At 46.9% G+C, this 20,267-nt stretch overlaps 1 long non-coding RNA gene across 1 annotated transcript in view; it reads right to left on the bottom strand.

Annotated features, from left to right (window-relative positions):
* Positions 1 to 17,399: 17,399 nt before the first annotated feature.
* The window catches only part of LOC137842295 (uncharacterized), a 34,621-nt gene continuing 31,753 nt past the window's right edge, over positions 17,400 to 20,267 (bottom strand). The window contains exons 2-3 of the long non-coding RNA XR_011089002.1: positions 19,151 to 19,327; positions 17,400 to 18,029 (exon numbers count right to left, since the gene is read on the bottom strand). This is a non-coding gene — a long non-coding RNA (uncharacterized lncRNA). The remainder of the gene's footprint in view (positions 18,030 to 19,150; positions 19,328 to 20,267) is intronic.

Below are 20,267 nucleotides of genomic sequence, written 5' to 3'. Positions count from 1 at the left end.
TCATCTCTTTGCTTTGTTTTACAGTTTTAATTGGTTTAAAAGCCTTTTGTTGTCACCAGGGTTCCCATAATTGTTAGGATAATGGAGTGGCAAAGCAGAGGCACCAGCACCCCTGAAGGAGAGGTGGGACAGGGGCAACAATCCCCAGCATGCTGCTTTCCAGGCCCTTTGTACAAGACTTGCAGACACCAAATACACTTTCCTTTCACCCTCATGTGTTAACCTAGCTAGTGGACTGAAGGCTTAGCTCACAGTGAGAAGACACTGGTGAGCTGAATATGCTGTTCTGGCTGATAACAGGGAGTTTCACCCAGAGATTTTCCTTTAGGGAACAGCAAGAGTCAAAATTCACCACGCAAAAGACAGGCCATACAAGTTGGCATTAACTATTGCTACTGCAGAGAAGATTCCCCTCACAAATCCTGAAGAAGGTGGCTGGATTTCCTTCAACCTTCACCAAAATTTGGCCAAGTGTCACAAGCAGGCTCACCAGAGCATCGGACACTACTTACAAGGTGACATTCCCCCACCCAGCTCCAGCTCCACCAGCCCAGTGCCCCCATCCCGGAGGAGCTGCGAGCACCAGGAATGGGTCTGGGGACAGTGGGAGCAGGATGGGCTGCAAGGGGAAGGAGCACCCAGAAGCAGTCCTGCATGGATGTTATCTGCACCTGCATAAAGCCTTATTTACCAGTCCAGCACTTCTTTGTGCCCTCCGTGGATGGAGAAATTACAGCAGAGGAGCCTGTGCTTTGTGTTCAGGCCTTTGCAAACAAGGGGAAGCAATTTCCATTGTCAGTGTTTCAGCAGCTGTGTCCCAACCTGCTTTATATTATGTCTTTGAGTAGCATCAGCACGCCCCAAGATGAAGACCCTGATGTACATGGTGTAGGTGATGGTCACGGAGCCACTTAAACCCCATCTAAAGCGAGACAGAGGCCAGCACAACGTCTGATGTCTGGACTGGCTCCCTCAGGTTCACCCAGGCAGATGGACACAGTCACTGCTAGCATGGCACAACGCCCTACCTGGAGAACAGGAGATACGGTAATGGTAAAACTGACTTCATTCTGATTCAGAGTGAACAGCCAAGGATGCTACACGGGCTTTTCATTGAGAAGCAGCAGAGTCCCAGACATTTGGGTGCCTCTTGTAAACTCACACTCTCTCTCCCCAAGGTTTTGGTTGGGATTAAGGGCTAAATCCTAGTTTCCAACAGACACTGAGATCTTTCAGGTCTGGACTAAGGGAATCCTAACCCCACAGACTGGTGGCAAATGGCTACCGATGCAGCCCCATGGGAGCCTCTTCAGCACCTCCAGCATCCTTGGGCCATCAGGAGCAACATCTCTGTTACAGCGAACAGAAACCAAGGAAACATCTCTGGACACTGAACTTTGGGGGTGGGTGAGAAGGAGGATCAGGAGCTTGCCTCCTAATTGCAGTTACCTGTGGCTTGAAAATCAAAGAGGGTCTTTAGGGGCTGAGGAGGGGCAGGGAAGTGAGAGCAGAATGAGAGCTCCTTGTTAGCTTTGGCTCCTGTCTAGCGTGAGCACTCAGCACTACAGCTGTGCTGTGGGGAAGTGCAGCTGGTTTCTCAGTCACATATGGTTTGGGTTTGGGTCTTGGGGGGGATTTTTTTTTTATTTTATTACATTGCATGCTAGTACCCTTGGAAACCAAAACTTGTCATCCTGCCCTCACATTTCCCTTCTGCAGCAGCAGAGAAAGGGGTGCTGCAGTTCACGCCTTTGACTTTGCTTAAAGCTTCATAAAGTATAATACCCACTTTTACTACATTATTATTCTCATTTCTGCTCAAAATGGCTTGGTAAAAACATAAAGTTTGAGACTGTGAGGAGTGCAGAACAGAAATCTGCCCATCTCTCAGCTTTCCCTATTCCTTGCTGAATGAAATACCCTGGCCATGATTTAGGACACGACACACAAACATCTCAGGGACCTTCTGCATGTCCCAAACCAGTCACTATCCTGATGCTGAGCAGGCCCTGTGAAAAAAGCCTGTGCTAGAGGTGACAAAACTGCTGCTGGCTGATGCTCAGGCATCCCCAGGCACACCAGTTAGCTGGGAATAATTTGTGCTACCTGGAGCTGCTATTAAACCCCAAGGGCCACAAGTATTTAAGTACTTCAGCTCAGGGCTCTGGGGCTTCTGGGTGTGCAGCTGAGGGCTGACGTTTCAGTGGTGCACCCAGTGAGGGAAAGGGACATGAAGACTTCTTCCAGAGAGATCCGAACCTTTCTATTTCACTTTGAGCATCTATAACTGATTTAGCCATATCTGAGTTTGCTGCTGATCGCCCCTAAGTGCCTGGTGGAGGGCAGGTATTCCCAGGACACAATCCCCTCACTTAAGGTGGACACATCATATAGGACAAGAGGTTTCACATCACGCAGTGCCTCTTCCTCCCCAGTGGCTACAGAGGATGCAGGACAACCATGAAAGAGTAATCCCACTCCACAGGGGCTTTTCACCAGCCTCTGCCCAGCCCTTGATCCACCAGAAAAAAAGTAAAATATGATCACTTGCAGTATTCAGGCTGAAGAAGTTTGGGGAAAAATTCTATTTTTGAAAAAGAAAATATACCTGCTACAGCAATAGCCTTTTCTACTTTGACATTTCAACTCTGTTTGCAAAAGGTTGAAAGAAAGGAGGCCATAGGGAAAAAAAAAAAAAAAAAAAAAAAAAAAAGAGAGAGAGAGAGAGAGAATTTTCTTTTTCCCCTTGCAACAAAATTTAGACAGCCAAACTTTGCCTTTCCCACTGGCTGCCATAAATAGGTCACCACATATGTCTTCTCTGGGACAGGGCTTACAATATGGAAAACTGGACAGGGGCCTCCTAACACCATTCCTTGGGCCCTCCACCCGTTCAGAAGGTGACAACAGGACATGCTGTGCCTCTGTACCCGTCCACGATGACCTGCCCGCACCTGGGACCTGCACTGCTTCCATCACTCTGCTCTGGAGAGCAGCCCAAACCCTGCCCCAGGGAAGTCACAGCTCTGCTGGTGAAAGGGAGCTAGGAAATATTTCCTTCAGATCAAGTTCAGCTCCTAATCAAAGACAGCTACAAAGGCAAACTCGGAGTTTAAACCAGACCTTGAATCCATGAAACACTTTTCAGCTGCCCGGCGTCAGGAGTAGAAAGCTCTCGAGTGGCTGGGGGCAGACGGCCACGGTGTGTGCCTCTGCTCCATGCCGACCTGCTCCCACCCCACCCCTGTGGGGCAGAAGGCTGTTGGCATCCTCACCTGCTAAAAATATCCAAGGCTGGAAGTTAAATTAAATATTTAGCAGTTGCATAAAGGCACCTTGGGATGAAAGCATTATGGATACAAAGCTGTCACCTTATTCCTTCATCATCATATTTTTTATGTAGCAGACTTGTCTTGTTGGCAAGGCAACTTCTCTGTTTTAAACCCAGCCTCATAAATCTCATTAGGACACCTTCTTTAAAGCTATCAATGCCAGAACACAGAAATACACACCCAGTGGACTCCGCTCCAAGTCCCTCAGGACTCCTCATCATCACTCTTCACAGAAGCTCATTGGGCATTGCCCACTGAGATGTTTCACGTTGCCTCCTGTGACACTACAGCAGGACCAACACACAGACCTTGCTTCCCTAGAGAGGCTCCTGCTGACTTTACACTTGTGCTGGGTCGCTGCAAATCCAGAGTTTCCCCACCCATTACAAACCCAATAAACCAAACTCAATCACCAGCTTGCAGTTAGCCAGAGCTCCACGCTGGCAGAATTGTCTGGGCTTCACTCCAGCTTACGTAGCTCAGATGGATGAAAGGGTTTTGCAAAACCATTGCTATTTAGACCAGTCCCTAATTGTGCCACGGCAGCTTTTCTGGATGTGCTCCGTCTGCCAGGAAGGGAGGGCAGACTGGCCTTGGACGTGGTGGGGTCAGCTTAATAGAGTTGCTTTGGGCAGAATTAAATCAAACTCCTGGTTTTCCAGAAGGAGAGCAGAGGAAACCAATCTTACAGTTTGGATTTTTATTTTTTTTTTTTAATGCACAATGTTGTGAATCTTTAATTCAAATTGATTAAACAATGGTCCCCTGTTGTGATCAACTCTTGAAAATACCCACTCAAGGAGTAATCTAGCACGCTGGCAGCACAGCACACTCACAGCACATCTCACATGAGCTCGGAGGACTTTGACAAACTGTCATCGTGGAGATGCTTCCCTCTTCAAAAACACAACCAATGTAATTTAGTGGTGGATTTGCCCTCCTGTACACACTTTCCTTTTACATGCACGTTGCTTCCATAATGCTTGGTGGCACATAGCCCACAGCTGCTTCTCAGAGCGTGCCAGTGGCCTCCGGGGAGCAGGGACATACCTGGCCTTCCTGAGCAGCAGCTGCCTGGCCCAGATGCAGCTTTGCTTGAGATTAATTTTTTTTTTTTTTTTTTTGAGGGAGCTCACATCACTCTCCTAGAAGCTTGCTGGCCACAAGTGGATTAAATTGGTTCAGGAATAAGGTTTTGGAAGCACAGGGTTTGCTCTGCAGGGCAGCTCTGCTTTCTTCATCCCTGCTTGCTGTACACTGGCCACTAAGGCAAAAGGAGGCAGCGTGGGCATTAAAGAGAGGAAAAAGCCCCACTGTATGTCAGCTGCTGGTTTAGGACACATCCTGCCTTTTCATGCCAAATCCCCCCCGTTTTTCCCATGCTTCAGCCCCAGAGCATCATTCGCTGCCTTATTTATACTGATCCATTCTGCACGTAGAAAAATCTGTCTGTGCTCGTCAGCGGATGTCTGCATTTCTGTCCACAGCAGCTCAGCCCCATCCAATTAGTGCCACACCGTGCACCTACCTGCGTGGCTGGGAACAGCGGTTCGGCACGGCCCGTGGCTACATAATGCATCACACTTCGCCTGCTTCTGGCTGCCTTAGGTTAGCTGAACCCAATGAATATTTCAATAGGCTCTGCCTGCCCAGGATACTATTAATTTTGGAGTCCCTATAATCCAATTCCTTTTCCTCCAAGTGGGTGGTGATTATTAATTTCACAAGCTATGCTTCCATCAGCTCCTTCCTAGTCCCTTGTGGCTAAGGAATATTAATCCACATTCATACTGTCATTCAGCTGCCCAGGAGACTCTGGTGTGAATAGTATTATTATTAATACCATTGCTTCACACGTGTTTAAAGCGACTTAAAGGCACACAGGCGGGTTGCAAAGGTCATTTGAAGAATAGCGCCTCAATGTTTATAGTCAGAGCAAAAACTGGGGCTGGCACAATGCTAATACTCTACTTTTTGTGGAGGTTTCTCGCATCTGGCACCTGCTGATGCTGGTCCTGCCTTGGCAGGGCACAGAGAGTCCCCCAAGGAGATCTGCAAGGAGCAGATCAAATGCAATCTTGCTCCCAGCCCCAGCAGCCAGCAGGGATCAAATAGTGTTGTCCTCTCTTTTGGGGAGGCAGAAAAGGAAAAAAGGTCTAAATGAAATCCCTCTACTTAAATAAACAAAGAAAATGCCGTGGCACTCAGGAACATAATCATTTTTGACACCTCAGCTTTATTATCAAATTCACATGAAATTAAGCAGTGCATTTGTGCTCTGATGCAAGGGGAGAGGGGATGAAGGCAGAGCACAAAACCTTCTCCCAGCAGCCAGGTTTACGCAAATAGGCGATGCACATCATAATCAGGTATGTCACCGAGGGATCTGACAGCACATCAAGGACTTCTTCAGCATGGGGCACCAAGTGGCAGAAAGGTGAACAGGACGAACGAAAGCCAAGAAACGCAGTGGCTCCAAATATTCACAGCCCAGACATGCAGAGCCTCATTTTGGGTGGCAAACACTTGACCTTCTGAGTGTCACCAGGCTGAGCTGCTAGATGTCCCAAAGCCAACAGCCCCTGCACACACAGAGCTCCTTCACATTGCACGGGACGCACCTGGGCTGCACCAGCCTTCCACCAACCCTCCCAAAGAGCAAACAAACACATCGAGGTGCTCACTGCTGCAAGCAGCCTCCTGGCAGATGCTCACTGAAAACCATCCCTTGTCTTTCCTGCTGGCACAGTGAACTTACTCGCTTCCCAACCTCAGAGCTCCTCTTCTCATTTCTTCCTCCATCCCCACCTGCAGAGCACAAGCATTCAACAGCTAATTACATCCTCCTGGCATGAAGCTTTTCCTGTCAAAGGCCTCAGCACCCGATGGCAGGGGGTTTAACCCCAGGCCACTGGGGCTGGAGGCAGCCAGACCCCTCATCCTCAAGTCCTCGCCCGTGGGTAACCCACTCCATGCATGCTTCCCTAAGCACTTACAGAGCACCCCACCCCAACACTAACATCACGCCAGGCAGTGGTCTCATTACCCTCATTAACACAGATGAGATGTTTGTAGGGGCTACCAAGAAGATGTAAATCAGCGACCCTGCTGTACGGCAGACCAGAATTGGCCTCGAGGGTTGCACAGGTGCTGTTTTGTGGCCTTCCATGTCAAAAGAGCATCTGAACTCCGTGCTGCTCATTCAGACCTTGAGGTATGCAAGACACGCTCCCCCCCCCCCTCCCCCCCCCCCCCCCCATTATTTTGACAAATGGAGCTAATACTGATGACTATATTGCTGATATTAGTGTTTTGCATACAATGCCCTGCTCTAAATGAGCTTAATTACAATTCACGCATGCTGCAGATTAATGGTAGGTGAAAAAAAGGAGAACTATTAATTTTTGTACGTATTCTGCCTTGCAGCAATGGGCAGCCTTTCCCTACTTGTCCCCACCCCAGTGACCTCCTCGGCTGTACAGGAACAGGTCCCGCTGGGACCCCCAGTGCAGGAACGGGGCTGGGTGCTGCAACTCGTGCTGCTGTGTCTTGCAGCCAGTGCTCCTACCAATTATACCTCTGTAAGTACATTGCAAATTCTTTGCAGCTACAGGAAATCAATTTTTCATATAGCAGGAGGAGGAAGCCAATGCACTGACGATAACGCCTCAAAGCTCGCAGTGCTGTGTGGGCACATGCTTGGAGCAGCTCTGTGCTGGGGTCAGCTGCAGCAGCTCCCACCTCACCGTACGGGCAGAGCCATGAGCTGGGATCAGCATTCACACACAGCACTTGGCATATATTTTATGAAAAATAGCAAGGCCAAATGAGTAGGGAAATCTTCTCTCTCCCCTTACATCATGATTTTGCTGCTGAATTCAGTAGAAACTGATTTTTTTTACTTATTTTTTTACGCAGCTGAGTAATACCTAAGGTAGAGAGGTGGCTTTCAGAAGAGATTTAGAGCCCAAATCCCATTCTTTTAAGTGATATGTGCATTTGGGAATCAAACATGCATGCAGCTCCACTTGAATTTAGGCTCTTCTATGTCTAAGCAATATTTCAATGGCACCTGAAGCTGTTTCTGATGCTCATTCTGGGACAGAGTGGACAAATGCCAAGGGTGTCTTTAGAAACACTTCTGTGAAATCTTCTCTTGAAGGCATATTTGCAAATCCAAGGAATCTTTTAAGCTGTGCCTGAAACTTGAAGGTCCTATTTCAATTTGCCTTTTCTAAATCTGCACATGATCTCTAAGCTGAGTTTGCATGGAGCACTCAGAAGCGGGACCAGTGCCTTGTGCTGCTTTAATAGGACTTTACCCATTTTGGGAGTCTTGACCTGGAGATGAGGCTGGAGCTGGTCCTGCAAAGGGCCTTTCCTTCTGCTCCAGGAACGTGCTGATACTCCCTCTGAAATGACACTGCCATTCATTAGAGAGTGAGAGATTTGAACATGTCCTTAAGTGTTGGCTGTGGAGATATTTAAGCAGCTGATCATTACTTGTACATGTAAAAGGCAATAAAAAGGAAAAATTAAGCCAAGAGTGATGATCTCATTCACTTTTATTAAGGGAGTCATTAATTCTGGTGTGACGTGGGTTGATAAAGGCTTGCTCTCTCACAAGCACCGGTTTTGTCTCTGAGGGCGTCCTGGGGAAACCCGGAGCAGGGTGAGCAGCACTCGCCCAGAAATAAGCTGGGTTTTAGGCCTGTTTTGTCTGCAGGGAGTGGGGAGGTCTCAGGGCTACAGAGGATGTAAAAGTGGTAAAAGCTCAAATCCAGCTTTCCCCGCAGAGAGGTTTGGTATTGATGTGCCCTGTGATTGTAGCACAATTCCTTCAGCCCTAGCCCAGTTTCCGTATTACAAAACAGAGATTAGAGCCCTAGCCCTTCTCACAGCATCAACCGATGGACTGCAAAACAGTTTTATTTGCTAACTATAATTAGCAGCAACAAAACACCCTGATACCATCACAACAGAAATGATGTGTAGAGAGCAAAAGGCAAGAAACTGGTTGCAACAGCAGGCTCTCGGTTCAGAAGCACACTGCTTCGGGCCTCTGAAACCACACTGTTGGGGCCTCGGGTGTTAGAGGCAGGGCAGGCATCAGCCTGTGCTGCTGTGAGTGGAAACATGAAGGTTTCTGGATGTCTGGACCTTGTCTCCATGCCTCCCCAGTGCCAGAGGAAAGCCAGAATGTTTTATGAGGTGTATGACAGCAATAACTCTGTCCCGTTGGGTTATTTCCTGGCAGTTTGCTTCTTGCTGGACCGAACACCTTCGGCTTTGCCCAAGGCCTCGGTCCTCCCGTCATTTACCTGCCAGGAAACATACCCTCCCTCTTGGTGACTACAGTTTAATTAATGAGGCTTTTCCAAGGCAGAGGATTGATAGACTTCCAGTTTAAGAAACACCTTCCCCTGCCATCCCCAGGTGCAGGGAGGTACCAGCACCACAATGTCTGTGGGCCCCAGCACCAGGCCCTGCCCTCACTCACCCAGCAGGAGATAACTGGGCTCCTGGAGGAGCACTGTTACCCTAAAAACTAATGTCTTGCTTTTAAGGTGTAGCTTTGCTACTAGCCTCCTCACAGGCATGTTTTACTGTGTCAGCCTTGTGCTGATTTTGGAGAAAGCCAAATGGAAGCCTGCCTGCATTTAGCTGTGGAACTGGGTGAGCCAAAGGGAGCAAGGGAAGCTCAGCACCCAAATTTCAGCCAGCCTCTGCCCTCTGGGCCCTTCCACAATCCCCAGACTTGCTCAACCAAGACCACAGCTCTACTGACTGAAGCATTTATGCTTGGGTCTAAAACAGGTGAGCAGGGATGGGGATGTCCCTGAGCACTCAGACAGGTTTAGCTGGGATCACAGCTGTGTTGCCCGGCGTGCTGCCTGTGCCTTGGGGCTGGCTGGTCCCTTCCCACCACACACGCTGCACCCACCACCCCATTTCGCAGGCTACAGGCATGCACTCAGGCCCTTGCACATCAGCCTTTGTCCCCTGGAGGAGCCCTGGATGCACATTCAGTTTGTTAGCCTACATAGCTGCCTCCAGCCAAAAGCAGAAGTGCCTTACAGTAGTGTCTAAGAAACGCTGATTTATCCTTATAAGCCTTCTGTGAGGTCCTGCTCACCCTGCTTCACCCAGGAAGGCAGCTGAGCTGAGGAAAGGCCAGGCACCTTGTAAGACATTCACAACAAATCCCACCACACTGTGCCAATCTTCCAAAAATCCCACTGCATTTAGCAGCAGCAAAGGAAGAAACACAATTCTCCAGCATGCTTTTTTGCTGTTAGGACTTAAGTTTCTATAGGGGAAAGGCCTATATAGGCCTCCTGCCCTCTCTGGAGGCAGGAGAGGAGCATGCATCCCCAGCAGTTATGGAAGAAATCACAGAACATATGGGGCTGAAGATTATCATTTAATAGAGCTGAGCCAATCCATTCATAATTTAATGATTTAATTGATGACCACAGCAGAAAGCTGATAAAAGCACAGCCTATAAAACACCTTTTGATCTATTTATTAAGTGCAATGGCACCATATATTGAACTGAATATATTTGAATGTAAATTGAGCATTCTTTAGAATACAGGTGATTATTGCATTTAATAACTATTGCTGCTATATCTATCTTAGATTAATTTAGCACCACTCCCATGATGGAAGGCAAAGGAGGCAATAAGCACACACAGGTATGAGTGGCTGCTCCTGCTATTGCAGAGGGATCATTTTAGCCCAACCAGTGAGGAAGGGGGCAGAGCAGTTGCTTTGTGTTTCCCCATAATTATATCAGTCTTTTCCCAATGCTTCACCACAGCACCACTCTTTGTTATTGCTAAACCATCCCAAGGCCCCAGCTCAGTCTTTTGCTCATAGGGCTCTGCCACCGCAGCCAGCTTTCCATGTGGAGCTGCAAAAGCCATCAAACAAGTAAGAACGAGGTGGGAACCGTAAAACACTTTGCTGTTGGCAAATATGTCTTGCATTTGTTTAGGAAACATAATTCATTGCTCTGCTTCTCATCCCACCCTGAGTGATTCCTACTTTTCTACCACCCAAGCAAACAGCTGTTATCCATCTCTGCGATGGCCCAGTGGGGCTGCAGAGCATTGCCCAACAGAGCAAAGAGCAGCAGCACCAAGAGCCCACACAAGCTTTGTACAGTGCAAAAGGTCTGCAGAAACGTGATGGCTGAAACTCACTAATGCCCCACCTGGCCTTCGTGCAGGAAGCTTGAATACGCAGGGGAGTTTAGAGGCTTGTAAAACACCCTGTCATTAAGCAGGTGATGCTGCACCAGCGAAATATTTTGAGAGCATCGATGCTGCTCACAGCTGTGCCCCGAAGAGAGTTATTCTGCTCAGGTTATGGCTTTTAGTGTCTCTTGTAATCTGATTTGATGTTGTGCTGACGCAGGTGTTGACAACATCCCTTTCCTCTCCCCCTTGCAAAGGTGCATGCATGTCTGGAGCACAACTGCTGAGTGAATTGCAAGGCCAGGTCTCTTGTCCTGCAGAAATTGGTATGGAAAAGCATTCATTAGGGAACACTGAGATTGTGTTAGACATACAGATTACGAGTACAATTTGAATGGCAATACTTTGTGGCAAGATGCTATTATGCATTTATTTGCACTTATAATAAAGATGACAATCAACAGATTGTGTCAGAAGCAGGGATGTTCAGAAAGGGTTTCAATTTAGCAGAAGAGCCAGCACCTTGTTAACTCCTGACATCTGAAAATAGCCCCCAGATGCTTGCAGGCTACCTTGCCTAGGCTGACACACCATCTTCATTTATATCATCTCAGTACGACGGTCGGAAAGACTTACTAACTGCTAATGCTTCAGAGAAGGGGGATAAAGGTTCCTTTGTGTTTTGTACAGTAAGAAGTAACTGTATTTCAGCTTCCCTCCATTCCTTCCTGCTCAAGAGGTTCGTGTCTCCTAAGCAGACGTGGCCCTGTGACAATGCCCCTGTTCAGCCAGAGGAAGCTGCTCAGATACATGCAAATAGTCCCACCAGAATTTCAAGGGCAGCAGGAAAGTCCTTCCGAGTTTGTGTCAATGGGGAACAATGACTTTTCAGTTACATAGACATAGAGTCTCATTAGCCAGAGCTGACAATGCCTGCGGCTCCTTTGTGGCCCTTTTTCACAAGAAATTCTCTGGCAAATGCACTTTGGGATGAAGGTTATTGCTATCTCAGAAGTCATGGCATACGAACGTACGTGTTTATCTATCTACCAGTTGACATCAGTGCTAGAGAGTGGTTTGTTACAAGAGACAACCCGTGGTCAACTTCCATGACCAACCGCTCGAGTGTTTGCAGGTTGTTACTCACGTGCAGCGCCCTTTGGGGACTGAGGCACGGTTTGGCTGTGATATTCAAATGATACTGACCAGAGAAGCACAGAAAAGCTCGGGTTGGAAGGGACCTAAAGGTCATCCAGCTCCAAACCCCTGCTATAGGCAGGGATGCCACCCACCAGATCAGGTTGCCCGGGGCCTCATCCAACACCTCCAGGGATGGGGCATTGACAGCTTCTCTGGACAGCCTGTGCCAGTGCCTCACCACCCTCTGAGTGAAAAATTTCCTCCTAACATATATTCTAAACCTCCCCTCTTTTAATACCTCCCTATTTTAGAAGTTCTAACATGAGCTCCTGGTCTTTAACACCCAAAGCCAAGTGGGTAGAAATCACAGGAGGTTATCCCCTGTCCCTGTCACCTCTAGCTTAGCCTTGTCCACCCAGCCCACCCTGCTGCCCCCACTCCCCTTGGCCATGGTGTTGCAGGATATGAAGTGTTTGCTTGCATGGACATGAAGTCTGTGCCATTTCCATAGGTGTTCAGTGGAGATGAAGGTAATATCTGATCTTCATCCAGGCTCACTTTATATCTGCAAATTGATACACTTTGAATCAGAAAAGACAATACATCAACCTCCTGTACATTTCACTTTTCATCCTCCTAATGAATGAAGCCTAATTATGAATTTCTAATTTCCACTGTTTACACAAAGCATTTTTACTTTATTTTCTTTTGGCTTTCTGTCTTCAGAAACCGTAAGGGTTCACATAGCCCTTGGTGCCTCTATGCAACAGGAAACACAATCAAATAAGGAAATTTATGTAAACCCTGGCTTTGCAAGAGGAAGATTTGCTACTGTGTGTGAGTTGGCAATGAATAGGCTCTTATAATGTATTCCTCATTGCTTTCCTCTTCCTTTGCAGACAGTCAATACCCTTGAGAGAAGTTAATTAGATCCGCTTCACTCTGTTTGGTCCTACCACTCTGAGATCTGAATACAGGGGAGAGGGAAATCCCAGCAAAGCAAATTGACTCGATTAGAGTAGAAGACCACTGAACAATTGCTCCCATTGTCTATGATCACAGAGGATGATCTACTTTAAAAGCAAGCATGAAAACGTTAAAACAATTATTTTAAAATATTTGTGCAAAATCCCAGTTCAGAAACAGGATGCAAGCAGAAACTTAAAAAGGAGCCGTTTTCGAAGGCACCAGCGTGTGCAGTACATTCACAGCTCTGTGCCTGATTGTAGCTGGTTGAAACCACTCACTGCAGGTATTAGTATTGCTAAGTAACCATTTGCACATCAAACTAATGAAGGTGATAACATCTACAAAGCAGGCATCAAAAATGTGTGTACTTTTTCTGTATTGCTATGGAAGTGGCTGAATGGATTGAAAATGTGCAATAAAATCACACACAGTTGTGGGTTGGTTTTTGTTTGTTTGTTTGTTTGTAAAGACTGCTTAGAAAGCTGACAATTCAGGAATACCCAGCTCTGGTTTTCTTCCCTTCCTATAGGCAATGATTTTATATTGTAATTGTCATCCTGTAGAATAAACAGACCGACCAGCTATGAGAACAGCAAAAGGGCCCTCAGAACAGCTGCCTGTACCTAAAACTCTTCTTTAAAACAAACACCCCCCAGCAAATTCTCATAGAGTTCCAAATCTGGACCCCATGGGATCTGCGCAAATATGAGCGACCAAATCAAACCTCAGCTGGATGTTGTTGACCTGGTTACAGTTAAGGCAAATGAACACCAAAATGAAGGAAACTTGCCTCAAATCACAGAGGAAATCAGTGAAAATCCTGAGCTCCACCAGCCCCTGTTCAGCTGCCTTTGCCTCTTGACATACACTGTTATGCAGAACAAGTCTAACACATGCTTTTATAGGGCAGAAACACTTTCTCTGTGGTGTCAGATAAAAGCAAGTTTTAAGGCTTCAGTGCAGTCAGAATTAAGATCCCTTTTGTCTCAGTTTCCTAAGGTAAAAAGACAAATGCATTTGGGGGAGCCCAAGAGAACCACCCACAGGTACCAGTGCTCATTAGGATGAGCTGTGGGCAATTTTAACCAGATTTGACAGAGGGGCAGATGTCTCAAAGGCACTAAACTCCTACCAATTTTTGAGTCATTTTAAGTCATTTTTAGCATGAGTTGTTGAAGACTCTCAGCTAAGTCCCAAGCACTGTGCCAATGGGACCCCCTGACCTGCAGTTTAAGCTACACACCCTTCAATAGATATTTCTGATACAGAAAGGAAGCTCCCCTCTAGTTTCCATCAAATTCTGGGACAAATTCAGCTTCTGGAAGTACAATCCTGTTAGAGACCATGAAATAAAACCCTGTCTGTGAGGCACTAAGTGCTCACTGGTGTTAGGAGTAAGTCATATCACATGAGATGCTCAGAGTATTTTACTGAAGCCCAGCACCAGGAAACGTTGTTATTTCTAGCCAGCCCAACCAAGGGGTAATGGAAATGGCCTTTGGGATGAATGGGAAAGGACAGATGTTTGCCTGTTATAAAACACCTGGTGCAGACACAGAGCAAGAAGAATTACATGTCTACCAGCTAACGCTAGAGGAAGATACTTTACTACACTCCATCTCCTGCCCCGGACCCATCACTTTAAGTAAACATCATAAATTAGCTCTTGGGCAGAGGTGAGCTGGATGGCTCAACATAAAACAAATCACCTGAAAATACAATTTCATATATGCACAATATGCATGTTATGGTCTCCCTTAATCTCACTGTTAATGCATCACATTGACCTACAGACGCTGAGCCACAGCAATGCCTGCACGCTTCACGCACCTGCTGCTGTCCTGGTGGTTGCAGTCCCCCAGCCTGCACATGTAAACAGGACCAAGGCAGGATAATGTCTTCTCCAGGCACATCTTTTAGCTTTGCCTCTGGTTTTGGACAGAATTCACACTTCTGTAATTCATTCTAGGTGCAGCAATTGTGCCCAAGGGAAGTGCCAGATCCCAATGGTGCCAGGAGCTACAAGAACCCAAGGAGATGGGTCCAGTCCCGCTGTGTTTCCAGCCTGCTCTGCTCAGAGTAGCTTCCTTATTGCCTTACCCACACTTCTAAGGCAAGAGACTCTTAACGCTTCCTTTGCCTCTGTTTTTCTGTCCTTGTTTCCCATCAAAGCTTCATAACAGCAACCAGCACCCCTCTGGGTAGGATTAGACCCTTGTTTTTCTGAGCCCTTATTAACAAAAGTTTAAAAATGCCTCTTGGAGAGCTCAAGTCCCAGCCTGGCTCTGCCGTGCTTTCTCGCTCTTTGAGTGCAGAGGCTGAGGTTACTGCTCCCAGACACGCAACGTGGCCTGAACACGAGCTGACTGCTTGCCCTTACCGCTCCTTCCCAGAGCCAGGCACAAATACTCATTTCAAAAGGATTGCCGAAGGGCAGTCCTTAAAAAAAATATAACACTCCAAAACAGAAAGGATAGGCTGGGTCCTCTGGAACAAACCTGGTACTGATGAACAGGGTGAAGAAGCAGCATCACCCTCAGGCTCAGCTTTGCTTTTATCAAAGCTTTTTGTTGTAAGAGATCATTTTAGTGTTTCTGGGTTTTCTTTCTTTCTTTTTTTTTTTCCTTCCCCTTTCCTTGAATTATAAGCTAACACTTTCTCTTATTGCATGCCTGCAAATCCTACCTTGGAGAGGTGGTATTTCTGGGCAGAGGGCAATGAAAAGGAGAAACAATTAGGATTATATTTTCACTTCCCTTCTTGGTCTTCTCCACCTCCACTCTCTCACAAGGGCACATGCTGGTTCCCAAAGCCGATTTCCTCTACAGCCAGAGGCAGCCGTGCTCAGGGGCATTTTGATGTGCTCAGAGCACAAACTGTAACTTCAAACTGCGAGGGCAGCCTCCCGGCAGGCAAGCAGCATCTGGCCCCGTGCAGGCACGACACGGAGGCTGATGGAGGCTCACGACCATCCCTTTGGCCATTCCTGAAGATGCCCCCTCATCCATAATGCTGACAATGTGTCCCCTCTGTTCTTGTCGCGGGGTCTGGTACAAATATCACCCTTGAATTGTCCCCCGGTCCCTGAATTAGCAGTGTGCGTTCACTTTTTGCCCTTTTCAGCATTGAGTGCTGTGGAAGGCTCGCTCACCTCCTCCGCTCCCCCCCCCCAGAGTCCCACTAACCTCTGGGGAAAGGGACGAAACAGCCAGCCAATAAAAATAGGAAATACTGAAAAGGTCAAATCACACTATTACAATAAATTACCATAATTCAGAGTGTAAATCAGGCATTAAAATGATGATATGTTGCAAGACAGAGATTGGCATTAGACCTGAAAATGGCACAACATTAATGCAGTCCGAGGTCAAAGATCCAGCTGGGAAATGGTAAACATTTTAAAACTAGACCCTTATCGCTATAATCTTGTGATCTTCTGAGGCTGTCACGTCAGGCATTACTGAATGATGGAAGAAGCACATTGCGCTATGATTTATTTTCCATACTAAAGACTTCAAAGCCAACAAGTGGGGGTAATTGAAAATAGAGATACAAGCAGCACTGGATAACCTTTAAATGGTTACCTTAAGCCATCGACAGCTTGCTGATTTGAGAGGGTGACATTTATTCTGCGTAATGTGGTAGCATCTTTTTAAATGCCTCTCTGCTGTGGCTAGGGCAGTGGACATTTAATGGAATAATAACAGCATTTGCAGTGACATTACCAGCATGGCAGAGGAGATCCTAAGGCACAGGGGGGTCAGAGGGCTGGGGCTCATGTCACACTCCTGCCTCAGGTATCTTGGGTGATTTTGGACAGGTCTCCACCCCAGAAAGAGGAGAAAATGATCCTGTCCTCTGCACTCCGATAAGATGTGATGGTACTGATATTGGCAAGAGCTAAAGAGAATAAATAATGGGTAAGCAGGGTTAAAAAGCATGCCAAGAACACAGGAGGAAGGTGAGCTCCCGCCTGCCTGGGGCTGGGGGAGATATCTCACTTAGCCCCATCAGTTCATCACCACGTTGCCGTCTCTGGTCTCCTCCAAGCATCTGCTGCCTGCCTTTGCACACCGAGAGGCGACAAGAGCACAACGGGGTGAGCTCTGAGAGAGCCTCCGCAGGCAGGAGCTTTCAGCTCAGCACACCACAAAACCTAACCAAGGCACAGGTACACGTGCCAGGCCAAAATCCTTCAGCTATTCGTGATTAACACAGCTTTGCCAAGGCCTAGCCAGCCCTTAACACACCCACAAATGCTGAACAAGACTGCCCCAGGGCTCAGCAGTGAGAATTTGTTCCTGTTCAGGGTGGCCTTGACATATCCTGGCTCCAGCTCCGGTCTCCAAATCCCACTTCCAGTCCAGCACATCCCACTTAGCCCCTGCATCAGGGCACACTGTGGCCAGGGATGTGTTTGTGCCTCCGATACCCTCTTGGTACCATCTTGGATGAGCCATTTGGTCACTGTGCTCTGGCCAAGTCTTCCAAGACAGAAGAGGACAGCTGACCAAGCTTGTCCTTCATCAAACCTGATGGAGCAACTCCAAGGTCAAAAATCTTATTTTTTTTTCCATCTGTGTGAGTCCAGCACAACATTTTGTGCCCTCAGAATCCCCTGTTCCCTGTCACAAAGCTATGGGACAAACAGTCCTTGCCCAGGTGGCTGCTCCCAAGAAGCAGAGCAGCCATCTCTTAGCTGGAGACTGAGCAGCCTGGGGACACCCAAAGGGAAGATATGCCCCAAAGTGGTCTTTCTCCCTTGCGCCATCCTGCAGACAACTTGGATAAATCCAAGGTACCAGCAAGAAATGGCATGGAGGATTAATCTGTCCTGCATCTATACTACTTAACAATGGACAACAGCTGGTGGCAAAAAGTCTTCTGCCCCTTTCTTGTATTTGCTGGTTCGTAAAAGAGGGGTGGGAATAGAAGGGGGAAAAAAATGGAAAGGAAAAGAAAAAAAAGAGAAAAAAAAAATAAAAAGAAAAAAAGAACGAGCTAATTTTCCACAGCAGCAGCCGGCAAGTATTTTAATCCACGAGTCACCCAGCTGCAGAAACCTCCTGTTCTGAATGGATTTTCCATCTTTTAAAATTTGCTGTATCCCAGTAAAGCTCTTTCATTTCACACAGATTAAGAGTTAATTCAGGTCAAATAAGGATTAATTAGTCTGTGTAAACCAGCCCCAGACACTGATGCGCTGGAGATCTTTTTTAAATTAGTTGCTGTTACTGTAAGTCTGTATCTTCTGATGGCGAGACCTCTGGTGTATTATAAATTTGCAATCAGGTACCCCACGGGATGTGAGATGAGGGAAAATGTCAGTCTTAACAGTGTTTAAATCCCTCCTGCCGCTGAACTGCAGCCTCTTTCAAATTAGGTCCTGTTGGCAAAATCAGATAAAGAGATGGAAATAAATGATGTGAACAAAGGGCATCAAAGAGTATCATTTAAATTGTTATTGACTGTGGGCACAAAAAAAGCGCAGCATGAAAACATACTTAATAAGAGGAGATAATAGGACCATGGAGACAATTTTTTTGATTTAGAGAAAAAAACATCAAATAATTTGTGTGCATGTGTACGCTTTTTCACCTAGTTTACAGGTAAGGGAGAGATTAATACAGACTATATTTCACAGACCAAGAACAATTGCTTTGATATGCCACATGCACTAACATCAGAGGCTATTTATTCAGACATCATTGCAGGAGAAGAGACCAAACCTGTTGCCACTCAACTGACTTCCAGGATGTATCACGAGAACCGTAAAACATTTGGCAGATTTAACAACAAATAAGAGTGAACAATTTTTTGGAGGGCTAACGTGATGCAACACTTTCAGACAGACTCATCCAAGATCATGCAGCAATCTCTGAGGCACAGAGAACTAAGAGATAAATAAGGAAACAGATATGGTCCCTCCATTGCTCTTAAACATCGTTGGTGTGGATTTAGGGAATCTGCTTTGCCACATCTTGCTGAGTTACCTATATACATGGGCTGAAAATGGGATTGAATGTAGAAACTCCAAGTGTCTCTAGCTAAAGGATAATAATTTGGGGATTATTGCATTTAAAATAAATATATCAAGATCTCCTAAGCAATTTAGGACCCCACATTCTGGTTTGGGGAATAACTGTGTCTCTGCCCTGCCCCTGGAGCTAATTCATGCCCAGCTGAGAGCAAGAAGAATTGGTCCAAGTCTTGAGGGTTTGGCTGCTGAGGATGCCCCCAAGATTTCAGGTGCACTTGTTGGTCTGTCCTGGGCAAGAGCTGACCCAAGCCTTCACCTGTGCCAAACCAACACCTTCTTTTTCTCCCTTCCCCCCACATTGCCTCTAAATTCCTAGGAGAGTTCCTAGGAGAGGACCTGCCAAGACTTTACATCAGGTCCCTCACATATAGACTTAGGGGAGTTTTGGGAGAGCTTGTAAGACTTATTCCTCTCCTTTATTGAAAGCGATGCCCAGTAGGTAAGGGTGATAAATAGGACTCAGGTACCTTGGTGGCTGTGCTAACGAAGCACAGATTATGTCTGCTCCTTCTCTGAGACCCTTCACCCTTGCTCCAAGCAGCCAGAAGAGCTCTGCTGTCCTTCCCAGTAGCCACTGGCCCTTCCCAGTCACAGTGCTGGGCAGGAGGAGGTCAGGAGTGTGGCCCAAGATTTCCAGCAGTTCACTGCGGAAGCAAAAAAAAGAGAAGGCAACAATTAGGGGATCCTTCCAGGATGCCCTGCCGAGAAGAACACCCGACGTGTTACAGTCTCAACATTTACGCACCACTGAAATCTCTGTGCTGTCCTGCTGGGGGTGCCACCTCCAGAAGAGACAAAAGTAGTTATTCAAGCCAGGAATTTGTAATAATATTTCTCCAGACCTCTCTCCCTCTCCCTAGAGTGGGTAAGGCAGTTGTTTCCCCAGCTTGCCTGCAAATACTTGCATTTACCTTGGAAATGGGCCCGACCTAGAAGAGGAGCTGAGCAGCCTTTGCACTTTGCTAAGACAGCACTGTGGATTTGAATGGTGCATTATTAAATGAAACATAAAACAAAAAAAGCTCACCGTGAGACAGGCACACATTGCTGGACTTGGACTCAGCTTGCTCCAGCTCATCCCTATTGACTCTGTGATTTTTCCTCCCTTCATTATGTTTGACAGCATTAATCAGATGCTGCAGAGAGCTTGGTCAGATGTACAGTTCCCAAGGAACTGTAACTTTGCAAGAACAACTGTTCTTTGCAAGAACACTCATCTGAGGTGCTGCTCAAATGGCCCCACAGCAGCTTATGAAGGTTTGTCTTCTGGATGTTGATGAAAGATACTTGTTTATGTTTACCTACAAAGACAATCGGCAATGCATTTTCAAAGGCTAACTTGGATTACGATGAGAGTTTGCAGCACAGTGACTTGTTACTCTGAAAGACTGCAAAAACCTTTTCCATCCACAAATAATGAGGCCAGAGCAGCGCTGACCCATAGCAGGATGCGACCCACCTGCCAGGTAGAAGCTGTGGATGCTTCTCCTTGAACAGATTGCGGCAGCGATGATGAATGCACTGGGTTGGAAAAGCTGCTTCAGTGGCAAAGCACCAGATTTTGCTTCAGGAGAGGCAGGGTTG

The sequence above is a fragment of the Anas acuta genome, chromosome 19, assembly GCF_963932015.1.
Source record: "Anas acuta chromosome 19, bAnaAcu1.1, whole genome shotgun sequence".
In the NCBI taxonomy this organism is placed as follows: domain Eukaryota; kingdom Metazoa; phylum Chordata; class Aves; order Anseriformes; family Anatidae; genus Anas; species Anas acuta.
The sequence above is the reverse complement of the archived record's forward strand: the minus strand, read 5'-3'. Positions and strand labels throughout refer to the sequence as shown.